This window comes from Schistocerca gregaria, chromosome 11 (genome assembly GCF_023897955.1).
Source record: "Schistocerca gregaria isolate iqSchGreg1 chromosome 11, iqSchGreg1.2, whole genome shotgun sequence".
In the NCBI taxonomy this organism is placed as follows: Eukaryota; Metazoa; Arthropoda; class Insecta; order Orthoptera; family Acrididae; genus Schistocerca; species Schistocerca gregaria.
This window is the reverse complement of record NC_064930.1, coordinates 6,177,411-6,192,064: the sequence shown is the minus strand read 5'-3', so window position 1 is coordinate 6,192,064 and position 14,654 is coordinate 6,177,411. Positions and strand designations below refer to the sequence as shown.

General features: G+C 49.7%; 9 non-coding genes across 9 annotated transcripts; all 9 read left to right on the top strand.

Annotated features, from left to right (window-relative positions):
• Positions 1-1,329: 1,329 nt before the first annotated feature.
• Positions 1,330-1,403, top strand: Trnaa-agc (transfer RNA alanine (anticodon AGC)). The gene has a single exon. It is a non-coding gene; the product is annotated as a tRNA-Ala (tRNA).
• A 1,502-nt stretch (positions 1,404-2,905) lies between these two features.
• Positions 2,906-2,979, top strand: Trnaa-agc (transfer RNA alanine (anticodon AGC)). Its single transcript has one exon. It is a non-coding gene; the product is annotated as a tRNA-Ala (tRNA).
• Positions 2,980-4,481: 1,502 nt separating this feature from the next.
• Positions 4,482-4,555, top strand: Trnaa-agc (transfer RNA alanine (anticodon AGC)). The gene has a single exon. It is a non-coding gene; the product is annotated as a tRNA-Ala (tRNA).
• A 1,502-nt stretch (positions 4,556-6,057) lies between these two features.
• On the top strand, positions 6,058-6,131 carry Trnaa-agc (transfer RNA alanine (anticodon AGC)). Its single transcript has one exon. It is a non-coding gene; the product is annotated as a tRNA-Ala (tRNA).
• Positions 6,132-7,633: 1,502 nt separating this feature from the next.
• Trnaa-agc (transfer RNA alanine (anticodon AGC)) lies at positions 7,634-7,707 on the top strand. The gene has a single exon. It is a non-coding gene; the product is annotated as a tRNA-Ala (tRNA).
• Positions 7,708-9,209: 1,502 nt separating this feature from the next.
• On the top strand, positions 9,210-9,283 carry Trnaa-agc (transfer RNA alanine (anticodon AGC)). The gene has a single exon. It is a non-coding gene; the product is annotated as a tRNA-Ala (tRNA).
• Positions 9,284-10,784: 1,501 nt separating this feature from the next.
• Positions 10,785-10,858, top strand: Trnaa-agc (transfer RNA alanine (anticodon AGC)). Its single transcript has one exon. It is a non-coding gene; the product is annotated as a tRNA-Ala (tRNA).
• Positions 10,859-12,360: 1,502 nt separating this feature from the next.
• Positions 12,361-12,434, top strand: Trnaa-agc (transfer RNA alanine (anticodon AGC)). The gene has a single exon. It is a non-coding gene; the product is annotated as a tRNA-Ala (tRNA).
• A 1,491-nt stretch (positions 12,435-13,925) lies between these two features.
• Positions 13,926-13,999, top strand: Trnaa-agc (transfer RNA alanine (anticodon AGC)). The gene has a single exon. It is a non-coding gene; the product is annotated as a tRNA-Ala (tRNA).
• The last annotated feature ends 655 nt before the right edge of the window (positions 14,000-14,654 follow it).

Genomic DNA, 14,654 nt, shown 5'->3' with positions numbered 1-14,654 from the left:
TACAAATGTTCCCATAAGATTCTCAAGCCTACGTCGGAAAGATCTGCCTTGCGCCGAGTTCACGTAAATCCCACTGCACGTTCCCATTCTTTGCGTGCAGTCGGCTGCTACTGGTGTTGCTGGTTGTGACTGCTGATAACAGATGCCGTAGCAATCAATTCATGGAGTGAGTTGTATGTTTTGCGATAGTCTGTCTCTGACAAGCAAGCACAGGTGATATAGGTGCGAACACAGGAAGCTTGCAGCCCCTCGTTGCCTGCAGACACAGAGCAGCCACACTAGGAGAGCGGCCTAAGCCGTAGGCGAAATGTGCTCATTCGCTTTGGCGCGACGTCGAACTATAAATAAGGCTGTCACTAGCGTGAGCGTTGCGTGAGCGTCGTGTAAAGTCGGAAAAGTCGGCTGCAGGGGTGATTGCCAAGTTTGGGCAGCGTTTCGTAGTATATCAGTGCAATGAAGACGTGTCCCAGTGTTTCGCAGTTGGACGACAAGATTTTTACACAGTAGCAAAGAGCGAGGCACTGAGTTGGCATGAACAATGGAGAGCACAATGGGGCTCGAGACGTGCTTGTTACCTCAGGTGCTGTGTGATTGTCGACAAGGAGTGAAATGGACGAATTTGTGACCGCCCTTTCAATTTAAGACGTTAAAAACAGACGGAATTTGCATTCGTAATACCAGAGCATAGGAACTACTTGGAACTCTTGTGTATATGAACGTGTCCGCGCCTTTGTACTCTGGTACGTTCGCCGCTACAAACCAACCAACCATCGTGCCCGTGCACATCAGAGTCGCAAAGAATGGAGAATAGCCAGGCTTGGTCGTGTGTGCAGCCGTAGCTCAGTTGGCAGATCGTTCGCTTAGCGTGTGAAAGGTCTCGGGTTCAATCCCCGGCTCCTCCATGTTTTGTGGTCAGTGCATGGTAAGTGTTGGTCGCGGCGAACATAAAGGCACGCAAGAAGTTGCAAAACCAGCGTCACAGACTGATATGATGTATACTGTCATCAGGAGAGCCAGATGTAAGTGTGGGGACCGGCTGTTATCGAGGTGTTATCGAGTGCAGATCTGTCTTAGGTATCACTGCATAACGTCATTGAAGTCTAGAGAGTGGACAACACGTTCGTCTTACTCAGAGCGGTGTCCGAACTCTATTTTCGACGTTATGCGTGCCACTTTCATTGTGGCTGACTACGATTCGACACAGAATGCACGAAACCTGAAAGACACCCTCACTGATACATAGAAAGTGTCGTTTGTCTGCGGAATAATGGGAGTGCAAGGGTCTGTGACGTTGATATGGCTGTATGTAGCACTATTAGTCAACGGGGGGGTGGGCGTAGCTCAGATGGTAGAGCGCTCGCTTAGCGTGCGAGAGGTACTGGGATCGATACCCAGCGCCTCCAGAATTTTTAACACACCTACAAGCGCACCTTGCCATGCAAGTGGAATAATTCCCTACCAGCAGAGGTGTCTAGGCAGATACAAGCGAACGATTAGCAACCACAATTGTCAAGCGTGCTTTTATTCGTGCGCAGGAAGCATCCTCCTCCCACACCTACACTTAATTAAGAAACAGTACAAGTTTTCCCATAAGATTCTCAAGCCTACGTCGGAAAGATCTGCCTTGCGCCGAGTTCACGTAAATCCCACTGCACGTTCCCATTCTTTGCGTGCAGTCGGCTGCTACTGGTGTTGCTGGTTGTGACTGCTGATAACAGATGCCGTAGCAATCAATTCATGGAGTGAGTTGTATGTTTTGCGATAGTCTGTCTCTGACAAGGAAGCACAGGTGATATAGGTGCGAACACAGGAAGCTTGCAGCCCCTCGTTGCCTGCAGACACAGAGCAGCCACACTAGGAGAGCGGCCTAAGCCGTAGGCGAAATGTGCTCATTCGCTTTGGCGCGACGTCGAACTATAAATAAGGCTGTCACTAGCGTGAGCGTTGCGTGAGCGTCGTGTGAGGTCGGAAAAGTCGGCTGCAGGGGTGATTGCCAAGTTTGGGCAGCGTTTCGTAGTATATCAGTGCAATGAAGACGTGTCCCAGTGTTTCGCAGTTGGACGACAAGAGTTTTACACAGTAGCAAAGAGCGAGGCACTGAGTTGGCATGAACAATGGAGAGCACAATGGGGCTCGAGACGTGCTTGTTACCTCAGGTGCTGTGTGATTGTCGACAAGGAGTGAAATGGACCAATTTGTGACCGCCCTTTCAATTTAAGACGTTAAAAACAGACGGAATTTGCATTCGTAATACTAGAGCATCGGAACTACTTGGAACTCTTGTGTATATGAACGTGTCCGCGCCTTTGTACTCTGGTACGTTCGCCGCTACAAACCAACCAACCATCGTGCCCGTGCACATCAGAGTCGCAAAGAATGGAGAATAGCCAGGCTTGGTCGTGTGTGCAGCCGTAGCTCAGTTGGCAGATCGTTCGCTTAGCGTGTGAAAGGTCTCGGGTTCAATCCCCGGCTCCTCCATGTTTTGTGGTCAGTGCATGGTAAGTGTTGGTCGCGGCGAACATAAAGGCACGCAAGAAGTTGCAAAACCAGCGTCACAGACTGATATGATGTATACTGTCATCAGGAGAGCCAGATGTAAGTGTGGGGACCGGCTGTTATCGAGGTGTTATCGAGTGCAGATCTGTCTTAGGTATCACGGCATAACGTCATTGAAGTCTAGAGAGTGGACAACACGTTCGTCTTACTCAGAGCGGTGTCCGAACTCTATTTTCGACGTTATGCGTGCCACTTTCATTGTGGCCGACTACGATTCGATACAGAATGCACGAAACCTGAAAGACACCCTCACTGATACATAGAAAGTGTCGTTTGTCTGCGGAATAATGGGAGTGCAAGGGTCTGTGACGTTGATATGGCTGTATGTAGCACTATTAGTCAACGGGGGGGTGGGCGTAGCTCAGATGGTAGAGCGCTCGCTTAGCGTGCGAGAGGTACTGGGATCGATACCCAGCGCCTCCAGAATTTTTAACACACCTACAAGCGCACCTTGCCATGCAAGTGGAATAATTCCCTACCAGCAGAGGTGTCTAGGCAGATACAAGCGAACGATTAGCAACCACAATTGTCAAGCGTGCTTTTATTCGTGCGCAGGAAGCACCCTCCTCCCACACCTACACTTAATTAAGAAACAGTACAAATGTTCCCATAAGATTCTCAAGCCTACGTCGGAAAGATCTGCCTTGCGCCGAGTTCACGTAAATCCCACTGCACGTTCCCATTCTTTGCGTGCAGTCGGCTGCTACTGGTGTTGCTGGTTGTGACTGCTGATAACAGATGCCGTAGCAATCAATTCATGGAGTGAGTTGTATGTTTTGCGATAGTCTGTCTCTGACAAGCAAGCACAGGTGATATAGGTGCGAACACAGGAAGCTTGCAGCCCCTCGTTGCCTGCAGACACAGAGCAGCCACACTAGGAGAGCGGCCTAAGCCGTAGGCGAAATGTGCTCATTCGCTTTGGCGCGACGTCGAACTATAAATAAGGCTGTCACTAGCGTGAGCGTTGCGTAAGCGTCGTGTAAAGTCGGAAAAGTCGACTGCACGGGTGACTGCCAAGTTTGGGCAGCGTTTCGTAGTATATCAGTGCAATGAAGACGTGTCCCAGTGTTTCGCAGTTGGACGACAAGAGTTTTACACAGTAGCAAAGAGCGAGGCACTGAGTTGGCATGAACGATGGAGAGCACAATGGGGCTCGAGATGTGCTTGTTACCTCAGGTGCTGTGTGATTGTCGACAAGGAGTGAAATGGACCAATTTGTGACCGCCCTTTCAATTTAAGACGTTAAAAACAGACGGAATTTGCATTCGTAATACCAGAGCATCGGAACTACTTGGAACTCTTGTGTATATGAACGTGTCCGCGCCTTTGTACTCTGGTACGTTCGCCGCTACAAACCAACCAACCAGCGTGCTCGTGCACATCAGAGTCGCAAAGAATGGAGAATAGCCGGGCTTGGTCGTGTGTGCAGCCGTAGCTCAGTTGGCAGATCGTTCGCTTAGCGTGTGAAAGGTCTCGTGTTCAATCTCCGGCTCCTCCATGTTTTGTGGTCAGTGCATGGTAAGTGTTGGTCGCGGCGAACATAAAGGCACGCAAGAAGTTGCAAAACCAGCGTCACAGACTGATATGATGTATACTGTCATCAGGAGAGCCAGATGTAAGTGTGGGGACCGGCTGTTATCGAGGTGTTATCGAGTGCAGATCTGTCTTAGGTATCACGGCATAACGTCATTGAAGTCTAGAGAGTGGACAACACGTTCGTCTTACTCAGAGCGGTGTCCGAACTCTATTTTCGACGTTATGCGTGCCACTTTCATTGTGGCTGACTACGATTCGACACAGAATGCACGAAACCTGAAAGACACCCTCACTGATACATAGAAAGTGTCGTTTGTCTGCGGAATAATGGGAGTGCAAGGGTCTGTGACGTTGATATGGCTGTATGTAGCACTATTAGTCAACGGGGGGGTGGGCGTAGCTCAGATGGTAGAGCGCTCGCTTAGCGTGCGAGAGGTACTGGGATCGATACCCAGCGCCTCCAGAATTTTTAACACACCTACAAGCGCACCTTGCCATGCAAGTGGAATAATTCCCTACCAGCAGAGGTGTCTAGGCAGATACAAGCGAACGATTAGCAACCACAATTGTCAAGCGTGCTTTTATTCGTGCGCAGGAAGCACCCTCCTCCCACACCTACACTTAATTAAGAAACAGTACAAATGTTCCCATAAGATTCTCAAGCCTACGTCGGAAAGATCTGCCTTGCGCCGAGTTCACGTAAATCCCACTGCACGTTCCCATTCTTTGCGTGCAGTCGGCTGCTACTGGTGTTGCTGGTTGTGAATGCTGATAACAGATGCCGTAGCAATCAATTCATGGAGTGAGTTGTATGTTTTGCGATAGTCTGTCTCTGTCAAGAAAGCACAGGTGATATAGGTGCGAACACAGGAAGCTTGCAGCCCCTCGTTACCTGCAGACACAGAGCAGCCACACTAGGAGAGCGGCCTAAGCCGTAGGCGAAATGTGCTCATTCGCTTTGGCGCGACGTCGAACTATAAATAAGGCTGTCACTAGCGTGAGCGTTGCGTAAGCGTCGTGTAAAGTCGGAAAAGTCGGCTGCACGGGTGACTGCCAAGTTTGGGCAGCGTTTCGTAGTATATCAGTGCAATGAAGACGTGTCCCAGTGTTTCGCAGTTGGACGACAAGAGTTTTACACAGTAGCAAAGAGCGAGGCACTGAGTTGGCATGAACGATGGAGAGCACAATGGGGCTCGAGATGTGCTTGTTACCTCAGGTGCTGTGTGATTGTCGACAAGGAGTGAAATGGACCAATTTGTGACCGCCCTTTCAATTTAAGACGTTAAAAACAGACGGAATTTGCATTCGTAATACCAGAGCATCGGAACTACTTGGAACTCTTGTGTATATGAACGTGTCCGCGCCTTTGTACTCTGGTACGTTCGCCGCTACAAACCAACCAACCATCGTGCCCGTGCACATCAGAGTCGCAAAGAATGGAGAATAGCCGGGCTTGGTCGTGTGTGCAACCGTAGCTCAGTTGGCAGATCGTTCGCTTAGCGTGTGAAAGGTCTCGGGTTCAATCTCCGGCTCCTCCATGTTTTGTGGTCAGTGCATGGTAAGTGTTGGTCGCGGCGAACATAAAGGCACGCAAGAAGTTGCAAAACCAGCGTCACAGACTGATATGATGTATACTGTCATCAGGAGAGCCAGATGTAAGTGTGGGGACCGGCTGTTATCGAGGTGTTATCGAGTGCAGATCTGTCTTAGGTATCACGGCATAACGTCATTGAAGTCTAGAGAGTGGACAACACGTTCGTCTTACTCAGAGCGGTGTCCGAACTCTATTTTCGACGTTATGCGTGCCACTTTCATTGTGGCTGACTACGATTCGACACAGAATGCACGAAACCTGAAAGACACCCTCACTGATACATAGAAAGTGTCGTTTGTCTGCGGAATAATGGGAGTGCAAGGGTCTGTGACGTTGATATGGCTGTATGTAGCACTATTAGTCAACGGGGGGGTGGGCGTAGCTCAGATGGTAGAGCGCTCGCTTAGCGTGCGAGAGGTACTGGGATCGATACCCAGCGCCTCCAGAATTTTTAACACACCTACAAGCGCACCTTGCCATGCAAGTGGAATAATTCCCTACCAGCAGAGGTGTCTAGGCAGATACAAGCGAACGATTAGCAACCACAATTGTCAAGCGTGCTTTTATTCGTGCGCAGGAAGCACCCTCCTCCCACACCTACACTTAATTAAGAAACAGTACAAATGTTCCCATAAGATTCTCAAGCCTACGTCGGAAAGATCTGCCTTGCGCCGAGTTCACGTAAATCCCACTGCACGTTCCCATTCTTTGCGTGCAGTCGGCTGCTACTGGTGTTGCTGGTTGTGAATGCTGATAACAGATGCCGTAGCAATCAATTCATGGAGTGAGTTGTATGTTTTGCGATAGTCTGTCTCTGTCAAGAAAGCACAGGTGATATAGGTGCGAACACAGGAAGCTTGCAGCCCCTCGTTGCCTGCAGACACAGAGCAGCCACACTAGGAGAGCGGCCTAAGCCGTAGGCGAAATGTGCTCATTCGCTTTGGCGCGACGTCGAACTATAAATAAGGCTGTCACTAGCGTGAGCGTTGCGTAAGCGTCGTGTAAAGTCGGAAAAGTCGACTGCACGGGTGACTGCCAAGTTTGGGCAGCGTTTCGTAGTATATCAGTGCAATGAAGACGTGTCCCAGTGTTTCGCAGTTGGACGACAAGAGTTTTACACAGTAGCAAAGAGCGAGGCACTGAGTTGGCATGAACGATGGAGAGCACAATGGGGCTCGAGATGTGCTTGTTACCTCAGGTGCTGTGTGATTGTCGACAAGGAGTGAAATGGACCAATTTGTGACCGCCCTTTCAATTTAAGACGTTAAAAACAGACGGAATTTGCATTCGTAATACCAGAGCATCGGAACTACTTGGAACTCTTGTGTATATGAACGTGTCCGCGCCTTTGTACTCTGGTACGTTCGCCGCTACAAACCAACCAACCAGCGTGCTCGTGCACATCAGAGTCGCAAAGAATGGAGAATAGCCGGGCTTGGTCGTGTGTGCAGCCGTAGCTCAGTTGGCAGATCGTTCGCTTAGCGTGTGAAAGGTCTCGGGTTCAATCTCCGGCTCCTCCATGTTTTGTGGTCAGTGCATGGTAAGTGTTGGTCGCGGCGAACATAAAGGCACGCAAGAAGTTGCAAAACCAGCGTCACAGACTGATATGATGTATACTGTCATCAGGAGAGCCAGATGTAAGTGTGGGGACCGGCTGTTATCGAGGTGTTATCGAGTGCAGATCTGTCTTAGGTATCACGGCATAACGTCATTGAAGTCTAGAGAGTGGACAACACGTTCGTCTTACTCAGAGCGGTGTCCGAACTCTATTTTCGACGTTATGCGTGCCACTTTCATTGTGGCTGACTACGATTCGACACAGAATGCACGAAACCTGAAAGACACCCTCACTGATACATAGAAAGTGTCGTTTGTCTGCGGAATAATGGGAGTGCAAGGGTCTGTGACGTTGATATGGCTGTATGTAGCACTATTAGTCAACGGGGGGGTGGGCGTAGCTCAGATGGTAGAGCGCTCGCTTAGCGTGCGAGAGGTACTGGGATCGATACCCAGCGCCTCCAGAATTTTTAACACACCTACAAGCGCACCTTGCCATGCAAGTGGAATAATTCCCTACCAGCAGAGGTGTCTAGGCAGATACAAGCGAACGATTAGCAACCACAATTGTCAAGCGTGCTTTTATTCGTGCGCAGGAAGCACCCTCCTCCCACACCTACACTTAATTAAGAAACAGTACAAATGTTCCCATAAGATTCTCAAGCCTACGTCGGAAAGATCTGCCTTGCGCCGAGTTCACGTAAATCCCACTGCACGTTCCCATTCTTTGCGTGCAGTCGGCTGCTACTGGTGTTGCTGGTTGTGAATGCTGATAACAGATGCCGTAGCAATCAATTCATGGAGTGAGTTGTATGTTTTGCGATAGACTGTCTCTGTCAAGAAAGCACAGGTGATATAGGTGCGAACACAGGAAGCTTGCAGCCCCTCGTTGCCTGCAGACACAGAGCAGCCACACTAGGAGAGCGGCCTAAGCCGTAGGCGAAATGTGCTCATTCGCTTTGGCGCGACGTCGAACTATAAATAAGGCTTTCACTAGCGTGAGCGTTGCGTAAGCGTCGTGTAAAGTCGGAAAAGTCGGCTGCACGGGTGACTGCCAAGTTTGGGCAGCGTTTCGTAGTATATCAGTGCAATGAAGACGTGTCCCAGTGTTTCGCAGTTGGACGACAAGAGTTTTACACAGTAGCAAAGAGCGAGGCACTGAGTTGGCATGAACGATGGAGAGCACAATGGGGCTCGAGATGTGCTTGTTACCTCAGGTGCTGTGTGATTGTCGACAAGGAGTGAAATGGACCAATTTGTGACCGCCCTTTCAATTTAAGACGTTAAAAACAGACGGAATTTGCATTCGTAATACCAGAGCATCGGAACTACTTGGAACTCTTGTGTATATGAACGTGTCCGCGCCTTTGTACTCTGGTACGTTCGCCGCTACAAACCAACCAACCATCGTGCCCGTGCACATCAGAGTCGCAAAGAATGGAGAATAGCCGGGCTTGGTCGTGTGTGCAACCGTAGCTCAGTTGGCAGATCGTTCGCTTAGCGTGTGAAAGGTCTCGGGTTCAATCTCCGGCTCCTCCATGTTTTGTGGTCAGTGCATGGTAAGTGTTGGTCGCGGCGAACATAAAGGCACGCAAGAAGTTGCAAAACCAGCGTCACAGACTGATATGATGTATACTGTCATCAGGAGAGCCAGATGTAAGTGTGGGGACCGGCTGTTATCGAGGTGTTATCGAGTGCAGATCTGTCTTAGGTATCACGGCATAACGTCATTGAAGTCTAGAGAGTGGACAACACGTTCGTCTTACTCAGAGCGGTGTCCGAACTCTATTTTCGACGTTATGCGTGCCACTTTCATTGTGGCTGACTACGATTCGACACAGAATGCACGAAACCTGAAAGACACCCTCACTGATACATAGAAAGTGTCGTTTGTCTGCGGAATAATGGGAGTGCAAGGGTCTGTGACGTTGATATGGCTGTATGTAGCACTATTAGTCAACGGGGGGGTGGGCGTAGCTCAGATGGTAGAGCGCTCGCTTAGCGTGCGAGAGGTACTGGGATCGATACCCAGCGCCTCCAGAATTTTTAACACACCTACAAGCGCACCTTGCCATGCAAGTGGAATAATTCCCTACCAGCAGAGGTGTCTAGGCAGATACAAGCGAACGATTAGCAACCACAATTGTCAAGCGTGCTTTTATTCGTGCGCAGGAAGCACCCTCCTCCCACACCTACACTTAATTAAGAAACAGTACAAATGTTCCCATAAGATTCTCAAGCCTACGTCGGAAAGATCTGCCTTGCGCCGAGTTCACGTAAATCCCACTGCACGTTCCCATTCTTTGCGTGCAGTCGGCTGCTACTGGTGTTGCTGGTTGTGAATGCTGATAACAGATGCCGTAGCAATCAATTCATGGAGTGAGTTGTATGTTTTGCGATAGTCTGTCTCTGTCAAGAAAGCACAGGTGATATAGGTGCGAACACAGGAAGCTTGCAGCCCCTCGTTGCCTGCAGACACAGAGCAGCCACACTAGGAGAGCGGCCTAAGCCGTAGGCGAAATGTGCTCATTCGCTTTGGCGCGACGTCGAACTATAAATAAGGCTGTCACTAGCGTGAGCGTTGCGTAAGCGTCGTGTAAAGTCGGAAAAGTCGGCTGCACGGGTGACTGCCAAGTTTGGGCAGCGTTTCGTAGTATATCAGTGCAATGAAGACGTGTCCCAGTGTTTCGCAGTTGGACGACAAGAGTTTTACACAGTAGCAAAGAGCGAGGCACTGAGTTGGCATGACGATGGAGAGCACAATGGGGCTCGAGATGTGCTTGTTACCTCAGGTGCTGTGTGATTGTCGACAAGGAGTGAAATGGACCAATTTGTGACCGCCCTTTCAATTTAAGACGTTAAAAACAGACGGAATTTGCATTCGTAATACCAGAGCATCGGAACTACTTGGAACTCTTGTGTATATGAACGTGTCCGCGCCTTTGTACTCTGGTACGTTCGCCGCTACAAACCAACCAACCATCGTGCCCGTGCACATCAGAGTCGCAAAGAATGGAGAATAGCCGGGCTTGGTCGTGTGTGCAACCGTAGCTCAGTTGGCAGATCGTTCGCTTAGCGTGTGAAAGGTCTCGGGTTCAATCTCCGGCTCCTCCATGTTTTGTGGTCAGTGCATGGTAAGTGTTGGTCGCGGCGAACATAAAGGCACGCAAGAAGTTGCAAAACCAGCGTCACAGACTGATATGATGTATACTGTCATCAGGAGAGCCAGATGTAAGTGTGGGGACCGGCTGTTATCGAGGTGTTATCGAGTGCAGATCTGTCTTAGGTATCACGGCATAACGTCATTGAAGTCTAGAGAGTGGACAACACGTTCGTCTTACTCAGAGCGGTGTCCGAACTCTATTTTCGACGTTATGCGTGCCACTTTCATTGTGGCCGACTACGATTCGATAGAGAATGCACGAAACCTGAAAGACACCCTCACTGATACATAGAAAGTGTCGTTTGTCTGCGGAATAATGGGAGTGCAAGGGTCTGTGACGTTGATATGGCTGTATGTAGCACTATTAGTCAACGGGGGGGTGGGCGTAGCTCAGATGGTAGAGCGCTCGCTTAGCGTGCGAGAGGTACTGGGATCGATACCCAGCGCCTCCAGAATTTTTAACACACCTACAAGCGCACCTTGCCATGCAAGTGGAATAATTCCCTACCAGCAGAGGTGTCTAGGCAGATACAAGCGAACGATTAGCAACCACAATTGTCAAGCGTGCTTTTATTCGTGCGCAGGAAGCACCCTCCTCCAACACCTACACTTAATTAAGAAACAGTACAAATGTTCCCATAAGATTCTCAAGCCTACGTCGGAAAGATCTGCCTTGCGCCGAGTTCACGTAAATCCCACTGCACGTTCCCATTCTTTGCGTGCAGTCGGCTGCTACTGGTGTTGCTGGTTGTGACTGCTGATAACAGATGCCGTAGCAATCAATTCATGGAGTGAGTTGTATGTTTTGCGATAGTCTGTCTCTGACAAGCAAGCACAGGTGATATAGGTGCGAACACAGGAAGCTTGCAGCCCCTCGTTGCCTGCAGACACAGAGCAGCCACACTAGGAGAGCGGCCTAAGCCGTAGGCGAAATGTGCTCATTCGCTTTGGCGCGACGTCGAACTATAAATAAGGCTGTCACTAGCGTGAGCGTTGCGTGAGCGTCGTGTGAGGTCGGAAAAGTCGGCTGCAGGGGTGATTGCCAAGTTTGGGCAGCGTTTCGTAGTATATCAGTGCAATGAAGACGTGTCCCAGTGTTTCGCAGTTGGACGACAAGAGTTTTACACAGTAGCAAAGAGCGAGGCACTGAGTTGGCATGAACAATGGAGAGTACAATGGGGCTCGAGATGTGCTTGTTACCTCAGGTGCTGTGTGATTGTCAACAAGGAGTGAAATGGACCAATTTGTGACCGCCCTTTCAATTTAAGACGTTAAAAACAGACGGAATTTGCATTCGTAATACCAGAGTATCGGAACTACTTGGAACTCTTGTGTATATGAACGTGTCCGCGCCTTTGTACTCTGGTACGTTCGCCGCTACAAACCAACCAACCATCGTGCCCGTGCACATCAGAGTCACAAAGAATGGAGAATAGCCGGGCTTGGTCGTGTGTGCAGCCGTAGCTCAGTTGGCAGATCGTTCGCTTAGCGTGTGAAAGGTCTCGGGTTCAATCTCCGGCTCCTCCATATTTTGTGGTCAGTGCATGGTAAGTGTTGGTCGCGGCGAACATAAAGGCACGCAAGAAGTTGCAAAACCAGCGTCACAGACTGATATGATGTATACTGTCATCAGGAGAGCCAGATGTAAGTGTGGGGACCGGCTGTTATCGAGGTGTTATCGAGTGCAGATCTGTCTTAGGTATCACGGCATAACGTCATTGAAGTCTAGAGAGTGGACAACACGTTCGTCTTACTCAGAGCGGTGTCCGAACTCTATTTTCGACGTTATGCGTGCCACTTTCATTGTGGCCGACTACGATTCGATAGAGAATGCACGAAACCTGAAAGACACCCTCACTGATACATAGAAAGTGTCGTTTGTCTGCGGAATAATGGGAGTGCAAGGGTCTGTGACGTTGATATGGCTGTATGTAGCACTATTAGTCAACGGGGGGGTGGGCGTAGCTCAGATGGTAGAGCGCTCGCTTAGCGTGCGAGAGGTACTGGGATCGATACCCAGCGCCTCCAGAATTTTTAACACACCTACAAGCGCACCTTGCCATGCAAGTGGAATAATTCCCTACCAGCAGAGGTGTCTAGGCAGATACAAGCGAACGATTAGCAACCACAATTGTCAAGCGTGCTTTTATTCGTGCGCAGGAAGCACCCTCCTCCCACACCTACACTTAATTAAGAAACAGTACAAATGTTCCCATAAGATTCTCAAGCCTACGTCGGAAAGATCTGCCTTGCGCCGAGTTCACGTAAATCCCACTGCACGTTCCCATTCTTTGCGTGCAGTCGGCTGCTACTGGTGTTGCTGGTTGTGAATGCTGATAACAGATGCCGTAGCAATCAATTCATGGAGTGAGTTGTATGTTTTGCGATAGTCTGTCTCTGACAAGAAAGCACAGGTGATATAGGTGCGAACACAGGAAGCTTGCAGCCCCTCGTTGCCTGCAGACACAGAGCAGCCACACTAGGAGAGCGGCCTAAGCCGTAGGCGAAATGTGCTCATTCGCTTTGGCGCGACGTTGAACTATAAATAAGGCTGTCACTAGCGTGAGCGTCGTGTAAAGTCGGAAAAGTCGGCTGCAGGGGTGATTGCCAAGTTTGGGCAGCGTTTCGTAGTATATCAGTGCAATGAAGACGTGTCCCAGTGTTTCGCAGTTGGACGACAAGAGTTTTACACAGTAGCAAAGAGCGAGGCACTGAGTTGGCATGAACGATGGAGAGCACAATGGGGCTCGAGATGTGCTTGTTACCTCAGGTGCTGTGTGATTGTCGACAAGGAGTGAAATGGACCAATTTGTGACCGCCCTTTCAATTTAAGACGTTAAAAACAGACGGAATTTGCATTCGTAATACCAGAGCATCGGAACTACTTGGAACTCTTGTGTATATGAACGTGTCCGCGCCTTTGTACTCTGGTACGTTCGCCGCTACAAACCAACCAACCATCGTGCCCGTGCACATCAGAGTCGCAAAGAATGGAGAATAGCCGGGCTTGGTCGTGTGTGCAGCCAAAGCTCAGTTGGCAGATCGTTCGCTTAGCGTGTGAAAGGTCTCGGGTTCAATCTCCGGCTCCTCCATGTTTTGTGGTCAGTGCATGGTAAGTGTTGGTCGCGGCGAACATAAAGGCACGCAAGAAGTTGCAAAACCAGCGTCACAGACTGATATGATGTATACTGTCATCAGGAGAGCCAGATGTAAGTGTGGGGACCGGCTGTTATCGAGGTGTTATCGAGTGCATATCTGTCTTAGGTATCACGGCATAACGTCATTGAAGTCTAGAGAGTGGACAACACGTTCGTCTTACTCAGAGCGGTGTCCGAACTCTATTTTCGACGTTATGCGTGCCACTTTCATTGTGGCCGACTACGATTCGATAGAGAATGCACGAAACCTGAAAGACACCCTCACTGATACATAGAAAGTGTCGTTTGTCTGCGGAATAATGGGAGTGCAAGGGTCTGTGACGTTGATATGGCTGTATGTAGCACCATTAGTCAACGGGGGGGTGGGCGTAGCTCAGATGGTAGAGCGCTCGCTTAGCGTGCGAGAGGTACTGGGATCGATACCCAGCGCCTCCAAAATTTTTAACACACCTACAAGCGCACCTTGCCATGCAAGTGGAATAATTCCCTACCAGCAGAGGTGTCTAGGCAGATACAAGCGAACGATTAGCAACCACAATTGTCAAGCGTGCTTTTATTCGTGCGCAGGAAGCACCCTCCTCCAACACCTACACTTAATTAAGAAACATTACAAATGTTCCCATAAGATTCTCAAGCCTACGTCGGAAAGATCTGCCTTGCGCCGAGTTCACGTAAATCCCACTGCACTTTCCCATTCTTTGCGTGCAGTCGGCTGCTACTGGTGTTGCTGGTTGTGACTGCTGATAACAGATGCCGTAGCAATCAATTCATGGAGTGAGTTGTATGTTTTGCGATAGTCTGTCTCTGACAAGCAAGCACAGGTGATATAGGTGCGAACACAGGAAGCTTGCAGCCCCTCGTTGCCTGCAGACACAGAGCAGCCACACTAGGAGAGCGGCCTAAGCCGTAGGCGAAATGTGCTCATTCGCTTTGGCGCGACGTCGAACTATAAATAAGGCTGTCACTAGCGAGAGCGTTGCGTAAGCGTCGTGTAAAGTCGGAAAAGTCGGCTGCACGGGTGACTGCCAAGTTTGGGCAGCGTTTCGTAGTATATCAGTGCAATGAAGACGTGTCCCAGTGTTTCGCAGTT